The sequence below is a fragment of the Megascapheus bottae genome, chromosome 8, assembly GCF_031878675.1.
Source record: "Megascapheus bottae isolate mThoBot1 chromosome 8, mThoBot2.hap1, whole genome shotgun sequence".
NCBI classification, from domain to species: Eukaryota; Metazoa; Chordata; class Mammalia; order Rodentia; family Geomyidae; genus Megascapheus; species Megascapheus bottae.
Window position 1 is genome coordinate 8,176,201 of NC_143516.1, and position 12,319 is coordinate 8,188,519.

The 12,319-nt window shown below is 45.4% G+C and overlaps 1 protein-coding gene across 1 annotated transcript in view; it reads right to left on the minus strand.

Moving 5' to 3' along the window:
* The window catches only part of Tiam2 (TIAM Rac1 associated GEF 2), an 84,975-nt gene that overhangs the window by 33,949 nt on the left and 38,707 nt on the right, over positions 1-12,319 (minus strand). The gene's annotated exons all lie outside the window — the stretch shown is intronic.

Sequence of the window (12,319 nt, forward strand, 5' to 3'; positions counted from 1 at the left end):
AAGTCCTACTCTGCACAGCCTATGTTGACTTTCAGAATAAAGGGAAAGAAATGGCATTAGTGGCTCCGGCTCTCAACAGTTCTCTCCAGGGCTCTCAGGTTACCAAATTCTGAGAACTAGAAAGAGTGTGAGATGCTCAGGCTCAGAATGGTCTTCAGAGGGCCAGGGCAAGGATGGCATCCCCCAGAGAGGTGCTCAGAGCCAGCAGAGAACCCCGAAAGCACGCCTGCAAAGGGGTGCAGCAAAGGAGGTGCAGAAACCAGCAGGAGTAATGTCACAGGAACCGCTCGATGTGAGAGCACATTGCCTAGGTAACGGGACCACATTTGCATGAATCCTACCTTTAACTTGCAAACAACAAGCTTTGGTATTTCCAGAGTTACATGAAGCACAGGAAGTAGGATGCGCTGTCCACACATGCATTCATTCTGACACAGATTTCCCAGCACCCAGACAGCTGGCAGGGGCTAGGTCTTGGTAATACAGAAATGACCAAGACCTGGAGTCCCAAGAAGCGCTCAGCCAGCAGGAGCATGAGGAGCCCTGAGGGAGAAGGGGATGAGGAATGACAGGAGAGTCATCACCAGAGGTGCCATGTGATGATGGAGAGGTGATATGGTGTCATGAGAATTCAGAGCCATTCAGCCAGTGTATTCACAAAACCTTATAACTCACGATGCAGAAATCTTCCCCAACAACTGCTTATCTCTTACCCGATGATTTTTCCCTCACTTCTTTGATTTAGGTAAGCAAGACGAAAGGTATGGCATGCACCTCAGACAGAACTTTGGATACCCTCTCCCTGTTGTAACCCCACCTGCCCCAGACAAAAGGTGCAGTCAGTAAGCTATAAGTCAGTGAGCCCCCTACACCACCATCAGGGCCTCTTAACTTCAGGGAGCCCCCTAGATGCTGTGGGGGTCCTCCCTGAGGTGGGAGCCTTCATAAGCCAGTTCCTATCAGGGATGGCATATGACCCCAGAGAAGATGGCAATTCTGGACAGATCCCAAGATCCCTAGATAGCGGCCCTGAAGAACTCCTGACCACCAGATGTCACAAAGCAGAATGCACTCGTGCATACAGTGTCCCCTCGAGGCCCAGCCGGAGCCGGTACTGGCCTGGTGTTTGACTAGCCATAGGGAAAGCCCAGCTGGACAGACCCCATGGCTGCCAACCTAACTCAAAGAATCTAAACTCTTCAGGGGAACCTGGAATTTGGCCTAGTGGTAGAGTGCTTGCCTAGCATGCATGAAGACCTGGGTTCCATTCCTCGGTACCACATACATAGAAAAAAGCCAGAAATGGTACTGAGGCTCAAATGGTAGGGCTCTAGCCTTAAGAAAACCCAAGGACAGTGCTCAGGCCCTGAGTTAAAACCCAGGACTGGCAAAAATAATAATAATAATAATAATAAAATCCTCATCAGGACTTATGTTCCTGAAAAAAAGAATGCACCCGAGATGTGAAAAATGTGAAACACAAAAGTAAATTCTAAGTTGGGTGCTGGTGGCTCACTCCTACTATCCCAGCTTCTTAGGAGTTTGAAATCTGAGCATCACAGCACAAAGACAAGCCTGGGCCGGAAAACCCATGAGAGTCTTCTCCTCTAATAACTAGGAAAGAAGTGGAACTGTGGCATAGGAAAACACCAGCCTTGAACAAAAATGCTGAAAGACAGTGCCTAGGCCCTGAGTTCAAGCCCACGTACTGGTACGTACACTCATGTGCACACACACATACACACACACACACACACACACACACACACACACACACACACACTACATTCTGGAAGAATAGGGGACTAGCTGTAAAAGAGTGTAGGCTGGTGAAAACTAAACGCTTATTTACAAAGCTTCTTTGAGGATGCATACTGGGCAGGGGGTGGGGTGTGGATGCCCACACAGCTCCACTTACATTCTGCCCACATGCTGAGCTTGGCAGTGAAGTGGAGAGAGTTCCTCCTTACACAACACTGGCCTCCACCTACAGAGACCAGGCATCCAGATGCAGGTGCTGTGACATGCATGGCTTGGATATTGTCACCTTGACAGGGTGACACTCAGAGCCTTGGGATGACACCCAGAACCTTGAGATGACACTCAGTGCCTTAGGGTGATACTCAGAGTCTTAGGGTGATACTCAGTGCCTTGGGGTGACTCTCAAAGTCTTGGGATGATAGCCAGTGAATTGGGGTAACATTCAGTGCCTTGGAGTGACACTCAGATTTTTGAGGTACCTTTTAGTGCCGTGGGGTGACTGCCTTACAGCACTAAAGGTCTAGACATCTCCCAAAGAGCAGCCAATACAACTGTAAATAATGACAAGTAACCAGACTGAGTTCAGGTCGGGTGAGTGTCTGGTACCATTTAAATGTACCATTTTATCTTTCTCGTTGCATTCTTTGAGAAAATTGAGCGTGGGAAGGTGTTGCGATTTGTACTTGGCAACGGATAGAGTAGAGCTGCAGGCCCTGAGCTGGAGCCTGTGCCATGTATCGTCTCCCTCATTCAGGTGAGACCCAGTACTGCGCTTCCGCCAGGTCCCCCACCATCAGATAGGTCATGAAAACAGGCAGGGCCATGCTTCTCATTTTAAAAGTGGACAACACACTGAAGGCTGTATAGAAATGACCGCCCCACCCCTTGATGGTGTCTCTTGATCCTTGAGAGACAGCCCAGAAAAACACAGGCTTTAGGTAAGAGACACGTAGTAATTCAGTCTCTTTCTGAACTCTGCATGGGTACATACCCCATTAATGCCACTGTCAGCTAAAGAGCTGGCAACCCCAAATCCTTTAACAGTGCTCAAGTTGCATCCTGGGAACCAACTTAAAAATAGAAACATCATGAGATGTTAAAGTTAAGGTCGCCACACCCACATAGTTCTCTCAGTCTGATTCAAAGTTCACAGTCACTTCCAAATCTGATCTAGTAGTTCAGAGGCAAGAGCCGGTTTTGCCCATTGTCTAGAAGAAGCCCTCTTCCATCCAGATTCTAGCTAACTCTGACAGGTACAGAGGAAAGCTGGAAGAGGGAACCCTCCTGAAGGTTCACCTGCAGCTGCATCCAAGAGCCTGACTCTGCCCTCAGTTTGTTTCATCTAGCTCATCCCATCCCATAATCCCAAATTAACAAAAGAATAGACATAGAGTTCTTCCTGGACAACTCCCAAGCAGTTGCCAGCAGAGCCCAGAGACCCCAGGCAGTTCGTGGCTGTGAGGAGAGCTGGGTAGGTGACTCTGCCCTTGAAGCAGCCAGGATGGCGCCTCCCAAGGACAAACTGTCTAAGCCACCCAAGAACTATCTGCCCAAAAGTTTGAGAATGCCTCCAGTGCCCTCAGCAACAGTGATTAAAAGAGAAAACAATGGAAAAAAAAAATCTCAAGATAGTATTAGTTCATGGTGCTCGAAAAGAAGAAATGCAACATGACAACATTTCTTTGAGTACGATTAGACTGTTTTTGAGAACTTTATTGGTGGGGTGCTGTGATCAAATGTGACCCCAGATTTCGGGGCCGGAATGTCAGTGCCCCAGCAGGCCAGCACCGGGAGGAGGTTCTGATGACCCCCAGGAAGCAGGTGGGTGGCACAGGGCTCTGGGAAGTGGGTCTGCTCTTTCCTTCTTTCCAGGCCTTTACCTTTGCCCATGTGAGGGCTCACAGCCAAGGCACCATCTAGGAATCAGTACCATCAAACGTGCCAGGCCAGCATACTTCTGTTCAGAATTTTCCAGGGGGTTCGCTTTGCTCCAACAGCACAAAAGGATGGCCAAAAAACACCCACAAAAAAGGACAGGAAAGGATGACCATTCCGAAGCAACATTCCTTTGGGGCTAAGGATCTCCTGAAAGTGGATGAGGATGGCACCACAGATAGAAACAGACCTGATGCACCATCCACCAAGCTCTGTGTTCTGGATCATCGACTCGATCATCGACTCTGACACATTGGCTGTGAATATCATTGAATCCAAAGCCCCCATTTTTCTTTTCTTTTTTCTTTTCTGGTTCAAACTTGGCCTTTTTCTGGTTCAAAATCAAGCCCTTGATCTTGCTAGACAGGTTCTTATCACTTGAGCCATATACCTGAGCCCTCTAAGCCTCCTTTCAGATAATACATACTTCTACCATCCTGAAATAAAAATCATACTCAACATAATCTACATACATACATAGTTTGGTGAAAAATAATTTGCGCTCCTAATACTAACACAGGGGAGAAAAACAAATGGAAAGTAGCTTGCATTCTTAAAATAGAAAAAGTGGTGTGTGTTTCAACTGAGGGCTGGTGGCTCACACCTAGCTACTCAGGAGGCTGAGATCTGAGGATCCAAGTTCAAAACTAGCTGAATAAGAAAGTCTATGAGACTCTTATCTCCAATCAAACCCTGGAAATGGAGTTATAGCTAACATGGTAGAGCACCGGCCTGAAGCCAAAAAGCTAAGGGAGAGGTTGAGACTGAATTCAAGTTCCAGTAATTAAATGAAATTGTTAAAAATGTGTTTCATATTTGAATGGCTTGTGGCAGGCACCATCCCTCCATAATCTGTTTAGAGGCCCTCTACCTGAATACCAGAGACACAGTGGTGCTGCCAGGGTATCTGTGGGGGAACCATCATGGGATAACTTTCCAAAGATGCAAAACTCTTGGTGAAGTTCAGCGCATGTATGCATACACGTGCATGCATACACACACACACACACACACACACACACACACACACACACACACACACATTTGCAGATGATTAGAACCCTAAGCCCTGCAGAATGTCTAGAAACTATGTCCCCAATAATTGGTAAGTACACTAATCTCTGAATGACCACAGTAACCTGAAACAATCACAAGGGTCCAATGTGTCACCCAGTGGACAGTACTGTCTCCTCTAGGACATGCTCTGTCCTTCCCTGGGACCAGAATCTTAGGTTTTCCTCTGAGGCCAGTGCCAAATACAGGAGATGTGTCCAGCACAGAGCAATGGCCTGGAAACACTGGGCTCCTCTCTTCCCAGGACAGATGGAATATGCTGCCTTGAACAACCTAGAGAATGAGTCAGAGAAACAATGTTGCATATTTAATTGGGACTCTCATAGCAGCCTCAAGAATACTGTAGTTGATTAAATCATCTATCCTTAGAAATCTCTTCTATTGCAAAATGAATGGATAGTCTTCTATTTAAAAAAATAAAAAGAGTGAAAAAATTCTAAACAAAACTCTCAAAGAAGTGGATGCTAGCTGGTTTTAATTAAGTTTTCAACTACATAATATATTCTGGCAGGGGAGTTATACATCTCCAATGCAATATTCACATGTGACTGCCTGTCTACTCACAATCAGATAATTATGATCTAAATCTTTCTTATTTTCCAGTGTTCTCAGAATTTCCACTGTGCCATTCCATAAAAAGAATAGCTCATAGAAGATCAAAGAAGTTTAGGTTAGAGAAGGTAGTGCAAGCTCATCCCATCCCATTCTTTCTCCTTATGTTATCATTGGAGATGGGGAGTTCTGAATTCTAAATGCAGTTTTAGGTAAAGATAAGCATTTTGGTAAGTCACCATTGCCAGTTTAAGAGTGAGAACACTTTGAAAACACAAAATGGGGATTTCTGTTCATTCACTGTTATAAAACTCTTTGCTAGTGGCCACAAGACACGAGGCCCAAAGAAAACGGCAAACACTAGGACCATTTGCAAAGGCTTGGGACCAACTTTTAAATCCTAACATACAAACTTTGCACTTAGTAAAATTAATCTAGGTTTTTCTAAACTTAATGTTTTTATTGCAAAGTGCAGTGACTGAGGTCGGGGGGGGGAGGGTGGGTATGTGACTTAGGTGTGAGAAGGCAGGACAAGGCCATGTACTGCCAGGAAAGAAATGAAAAGAAGAAAGGAAGGAAAGAGAGAGAAATCAAGAAAGTGAATGATAGAAAAGGGAGAAAGAAGAAAAAGAGAGAAGGAAAGAAGAGAGAAAGGAAAGGAGAGTGTGATAATGGGAGGGAGGGAGGGGAGGAAACAATGCAGTGGTTGGTGACACCTTTCATTAGTGACATTTGCTATGCTCTTCCAGCCAGGCAAATCTGACTACCAGCCAATAATACAGAACAATAATATATTATTGAATGGAAACAACAGGAATCATTCTGTGAGAAAGGGTAACTGTGTTCAATCACATGTAAAGGTTATGAAATTCTTATCTCCAATTAACCACCAGAAAACCAAAAGTGGTGCTATGGCTCAAAGTGGTAGAGCACTAGCCTTGAGAAAAAAAACTCATGGACAGCACACAGCCCGAGTTCAAGCCACATGATGGATCAACAACAACAAAAAGGTCAAAACATTCCCTCACATGGATAAAAAAAAGATGGCACAGTTCCATTCTTATCAGACACAATGACCTTGCCCAAGTTCCTCATGATTTCATGTGTCTCTGTGCCTTGATTTCCCCAGCTGTGAGAACACAATGATAATAACACAGCTGAGACGCGGGGTGATGCAGAGCATAATTAGCACTCCTCAGGCCTTTGTGATCTTTACATGGAGACAGCCTGCTATTATGACGAAGCCTTAACCAACACCTTCTCTGTGGCAGGCAGGACTGGACTATTTCAGGAGCTCAGATCTGTGCAAAACCAAAGCGGAATGTTTGCTTCATTGCTTTGCTTCAGAAACTTTTATAGGAAAATGCACATTCCCATAGGAGGCAACTTGTTGCTTTGATCATATTAACTTAGAGAAAAAAAAAGGGAAACACTTAAACTGCTTCATCTAATATTCCTGGGAAGGAAGGGTTTAGGAAGAAGGACCTGCCATAGGTCACAGAGACAGAGCTGGGGACCAGGGCATAGACACCCCCAGATCTAAACCCACAACTTATAATAAGTGCTATTCCCCAAGTGTAACTCAAGATCGGCCACAGTCAGTACCAACTCCACTGGTGGTAGCCTGAGTGGCCACCCCTCTGTAGTTGTGGCTTTTATCTACACCACAGATACCAGCCAGGCTTTAAAGGTGCAGAGCAAGGCAGATGTGAAGCATCAAGGCTCCAAGATGAGATTGGGGGACCCAGGCATCTGGATCTTTGCCAGGTACATGAGCCAGCCCAGAGGCCTCTGGTCAAACACCCACTTATGCATGGCTTGGGGTGAATGAGGACACCGTGCAGGCTCAGGGTGTGGCCCAAGGATGCTTTATATACCTTAAACCATCTGGCAACCAAGCAGTCCTGACCACCTCCCTGCACAGCTCTTTACTCAGCACTGGCCAGTAACTGCCACTAACCCTTAGAACACAAGCTTCCATGCTCTGGCTTCAAAGTGAGCCCATTATCCCAACCCTGGTGTCCTGCAGAGGGCTCCCCACTTCTTCCAGACTCGACTCCAAAGAATAAGCACAAAATATGAACCTGGGGATTCCAAGGACATCCATTCCAAGACCTAAAATAATGACAAACCTTCTCCTGCCTCATGCCTTCAGCACAGTTGAGATGTGTCTCCATCTTCTTATCCACACCATGAATCCACACCAAGTTACTCAGTGGCCAAACACACTTGGTACCTAGCACCAGGGCCATGAGATCTGGGCTTCTTATCAACAGTCTCCTCCTTCTCCTCATTTTGACAAAGCAACAATGATGGCATTCAATAAACACACCAATGATTTGGCCTATACTACTACTAGAATGTACCAGAAAACTGTCAGGATCATTACTCACTGGAAATACGGGAGTCAGGATGGTGAGAGGGTAAAAGAAACTGGGTGCCAGCAGGGTGAGTGACAGCAACACTGAGAACTCCACTTTTTCTACACCAAGACACTTGGGAAAACAAATTCTACTGACCCAGAAACTCTTGGGGGAGTGGGGCAGAGTGTCTGGGGGAAGATGCACAGTCATTTTGATGATGGAGGCTGAGTTTTTTCACACCCAACATAGACTTGTCACATGAACTGAAAAGCTGAACCTACCGTCAACAATCCAGTCATCTACAAAACAGTTAAAAAGAGATGGCTGCACTTGTTCCTTCTTGAGGCAGGGTGGGATTTCAGTTCCTGACACAGTAAAACCTACTTTCATATAATAATGAAGAATTCCAAGGCCAAAGTCCTACGTCCAGGTAAAAGTAATATTTCCCAATCCAATTTTATAATTAAAAAAAGTACTACCTACTTTAGGAGCATGAATCTATATTTATATGTAAAAAGCTAGGTTTTACCAGATAGACCCAGCTTCCCACACAAACAGAACATCCTCCCAGCTAGCTGCTGTTAGTCACCTAAGCAAGCTCTGAAAGCCAAAATGCCCTCTCTTAAAAGCAGGAAATGAGTAGCCTGGCCACATGAGGGCCAGCTCTGTAATGGTTTCCCCCAGTGAAAAGCTGTGTAATGGACACATACATTCCCAGGAGAGGAAATTCATCCAGTGAGCACACTTGCAGCTAAGTGGCTCCTGGGAGCCTGAGATACCACACAGTCCACCTGTATTTCAAACAACAGGAGTGAGGGGCTCTAGAATTACCTTTGCCATCCGACAGCATGGGCTGGATTATTTACATTTCGCAGGCGTGGAACCTTGGTCTATCATGTCTCTTACTAAATATACTCCAAGTCCTAACAGCTCTTTAGAAATGGAAGATGAATGGATACCCATTGAGTCTGGGTTTACATACTTTGGTCAGGAACTCTAAGCCTCTAGGCCTGATGAGAATTTTCTAAAACCTGCTGGAATTGTGAAAACACACACACACACACACACACACACACACACACACACACACACACACACATACAGAGAGGGGGGGTGAAGGGGGCAGGAGAAATGCCTCATATAATCACAAAAGCAGTGTAGCTCTGGTTCACCCGGTGCCTCAATGGTGGCCTTGGCTTTAAAATAACACCAACCCCTTGGGAAGATTCCAGTAGTAAAAATTAATCCTCTTTATAAAATAGTCTATACTGATATTTCCACTCAAGTCCAGTGTTGCCAGTGGACATTTCTCCCCTCCCTACTCTATGGATAACTAGAACAGAAATTCAAACCCTTAAAGGAAAGAATCAAACAGTCATTCTTGTCATAACAGGAGAAGGTCCCTGAGCAGCCCTCCATGCTGCTGTGACCTGCAGGGACTGAGGCATGGGGTGTGTCACCAGAGAACATAGCCTGTCTTTGCTACATATGTCTTTCTGTGCTACACGGAGCTGTGTCCTGGGCTGAGATTAAAGTACAAGTGAGGTGAGCTGGCTGGTCAACTTGATGCTTCAGGATCACTTTGAAGTCAGCCATAATGGTTTGGGGCACATGATTTCTAACAGAAAGGAAGAAACACCACCATCCAAGCACAGCAGCTGCATTTGCTGGACACTTGACATGTTCTCACATTCAGAAGAGGCATCTAGAGCCAGAAACGATCCTGCAGCTCAGGTCAGGCCCATCCCTGTAGACCAGTGGCCAAGGGGCCAAGTTTGGGAACCTACCCACCCTACCACCACCACCACAGCTGTTCTAGGGGATCAGCCACCCCCGGCTGGTGAAAACTGAGCCTGTACTTCCCTGCACCACCTGAAGGTGGCACTGTCAGAACAGCCCAAGTCTTAGTTTGCATTTTCCCAAGCTTGCCAGGTGAGCCTTGAGTAGTACCAACAGTGACAGCCTTTCACTCAACATTTTAAATACATGGATTCAAGAACCTTAACAACCAATAGGATCTTTCTAGAATATCATAGAGCCTGGAGAGCAGCCCACAACCTTCCCAAGCCCCTCGGTATCCACCACTGTGACTAAGACTTGCTTTAGTCACAGATAAGAGACTGAGACCAAAACAAGAAACAAATGCTAACTAACACAGATTTATTTCTAAGTGCAATAGCAGAGCCAGCGTTCTCTGCTCTGCTATTTCCACGTGGCCTCTTGGGGCCTAGTGTACTTTTGGCACTGCTGGGAGAGATTCAGTATGCAAGCCCCTTGGGATTGCCAAAACCAGAACATGCCCCGAGGGACTTCCTATCCCTCACCTTCAGAGATGTCCACAGTTCCTATTGCTAAAGTAGGTCTGCTCTTGCAGGGAGCCACATTATAGGCAAAGGACTGGTTTCTCTGGGAAAGGAAGTAATGCAGAGAAACATGGCAGACCAGACTGAAACCACCAGTGCTGAGCACACTCCAAAGTGTATCTGAAATTGTCTCAAAATCATTTAAACTTGGTTGTCTGCCGAGGTAAATATTTGCAGAAGAACACAGGATCGCTGCTTTCTACTTCACTGCAATGATTAAATCAAATACAAATCAAAGCAATGATTAAACATGAAGCTGCAAAGGAAAAGAGAATCAGGGTTCAGAATTCTAGCAGAGAGTAGTAGACATGTCACACTTGATCTCGCTCCCCTCTGCATGGCCCTTGGGCAGGGGAGAAGCCTCATCTGGATGGGGAAGTTAAGCCTGAGGTCTTCCTACAAGCTCGCACAAGGGTGGTCTAAGCTAAGGACTAGGTACAGAAGTCTACTTAAAGGGTGGCTAAGAGTACAGAAGAGACAAGAAGGGCAGAGGTCTGGAAAACATTACTGGAAGCAACCACAAGTTGATTCCCGGGGATTCTGTGAAGTGTACCTCACAACTGTCTCCACAGGGTAAGGAAGAAGGAGCCAAGGTCATTGGCTGTGGGCTGTCCCAAGGGGACACAATCCAGAGCCTGGAGGCTGGCTCACGCGCCACCTCTCATAGCTCCCATGCAGGCAAGCTTCTCTTGGAATCAAAATATTATAGACAGTTTTTTCCCCTCCATGTCTTATCTACCTACCCCAAATTTTACAACTGCCCCAAATGAAAAAGACTTTCTTTTGAGACATGCAATGAACCTATCTTCACAAGGTAACTACCTCTAAAAGAAATACAAAGCCGTGTCTGCTTTGCCTTGAGACAAATATGGATGACTGTGGAAGAGGCATCTGGAGCTAAAGCAAGGGGATGAAGAGTAAAACCTGGGGCAGAAGAGACATGAGGTTCTATATTTCCTGAGAGAATGTAAACTCCAGGGAACACAGCCTTGCTGGGAGACCAGAAAAAAAAAGGGGGGCAGGCAGTGCACACCTGGCGTCCTGTCCCAGGAAGGCATCTGTAGACATCTGTGCTACATCCCTGAGGATCCCCACCACCCGACTCCCTCAGCTTGGTGAACACAAGATGCCAGGAAGCCTTAGGCAAAGTATTAAGGTTCAGAGCCTCCCAGCCACTGCCTAAGAGGAATACTGAACAGTGACTTAAATTCAGGCCCGGCTGCTTCTTGATTCTGCTCCCGTTCAAAAGGAATGAACATAGTACCTCACTTGTTATCTTTTTTTAAAAAGGGAATTTTGTCAAGCACCAGCGACTCATACCTATAAGCCTAGCTACTTAGTAAACTGAAATCTGAGGATTGTAGTTCAAAGCCAGGCAGTTCAAAGCCAGCCTGGGCAGAAAAGTCCATTAGAGTTTTATCTCTAATTAACCAGCTAGAAAAGCTAGAAGTGGAACTGTGACTCAAGTGGTAGGGTGCTAGCCTTCAGTAAAAAAAAAAAAAAAAAGCTAAAGGACAATGTCCTGAGTTCAAGCTCCAGAATCAGTACCCCAAAAGGGGGGGGAGTAATCTTTTGCTGTTTTCTATAGAAATTTATTCCTGAAAGAATCCAATGTATTATAGACACCATAGTAATTCCTTATGATAAAATGCATAGAAGTACAACATACATGTGTACAAGAGTAATGAATCCCATCAACAGACGTGTGTGTGTTACATTAAATATTTAGGCTCATGTAAGCAGCCCACAGTGGTTGAATGAGGGTCTTCATATGACTACATTATTAATTAGGTCCACCTGATTTCTGTCTGAAGACACTTGCTTTACATGCCTATAGTCTTTAATGGTATTTGAAGCAGAGACTCCAGGAGAGAGGAAGTGTTAGTTATCTTACTGAATCATTTCACCTAGCAATCAGGTTTAGTCATTTTAAAGGAACGACTTACTCAATTTAATGTATAATTAAGTGCATCCTAACATCTTCTCTTGTGTGTTTTTCATTCATGTCTTGGTGATCATGCACGGATTTCAATGGGAAATCCATGATCAATGTACTAAATATAAAATGACTGCATACCATGTAGATCCTGTGCTGGGATCTATGGAACCTATCCAGTAGCTTCTGGGCACCACAGGAAAGCACAGATGCTAGGTATCAGCACATGGCACTGATTTTATTAGACAGCAAGGTACAAACCCAGGCAAGGATGAAAAACTCGGAAAAGAGACAGAAACTCTGGATGATGTCTGCATATGGGAATCTCACTCTGA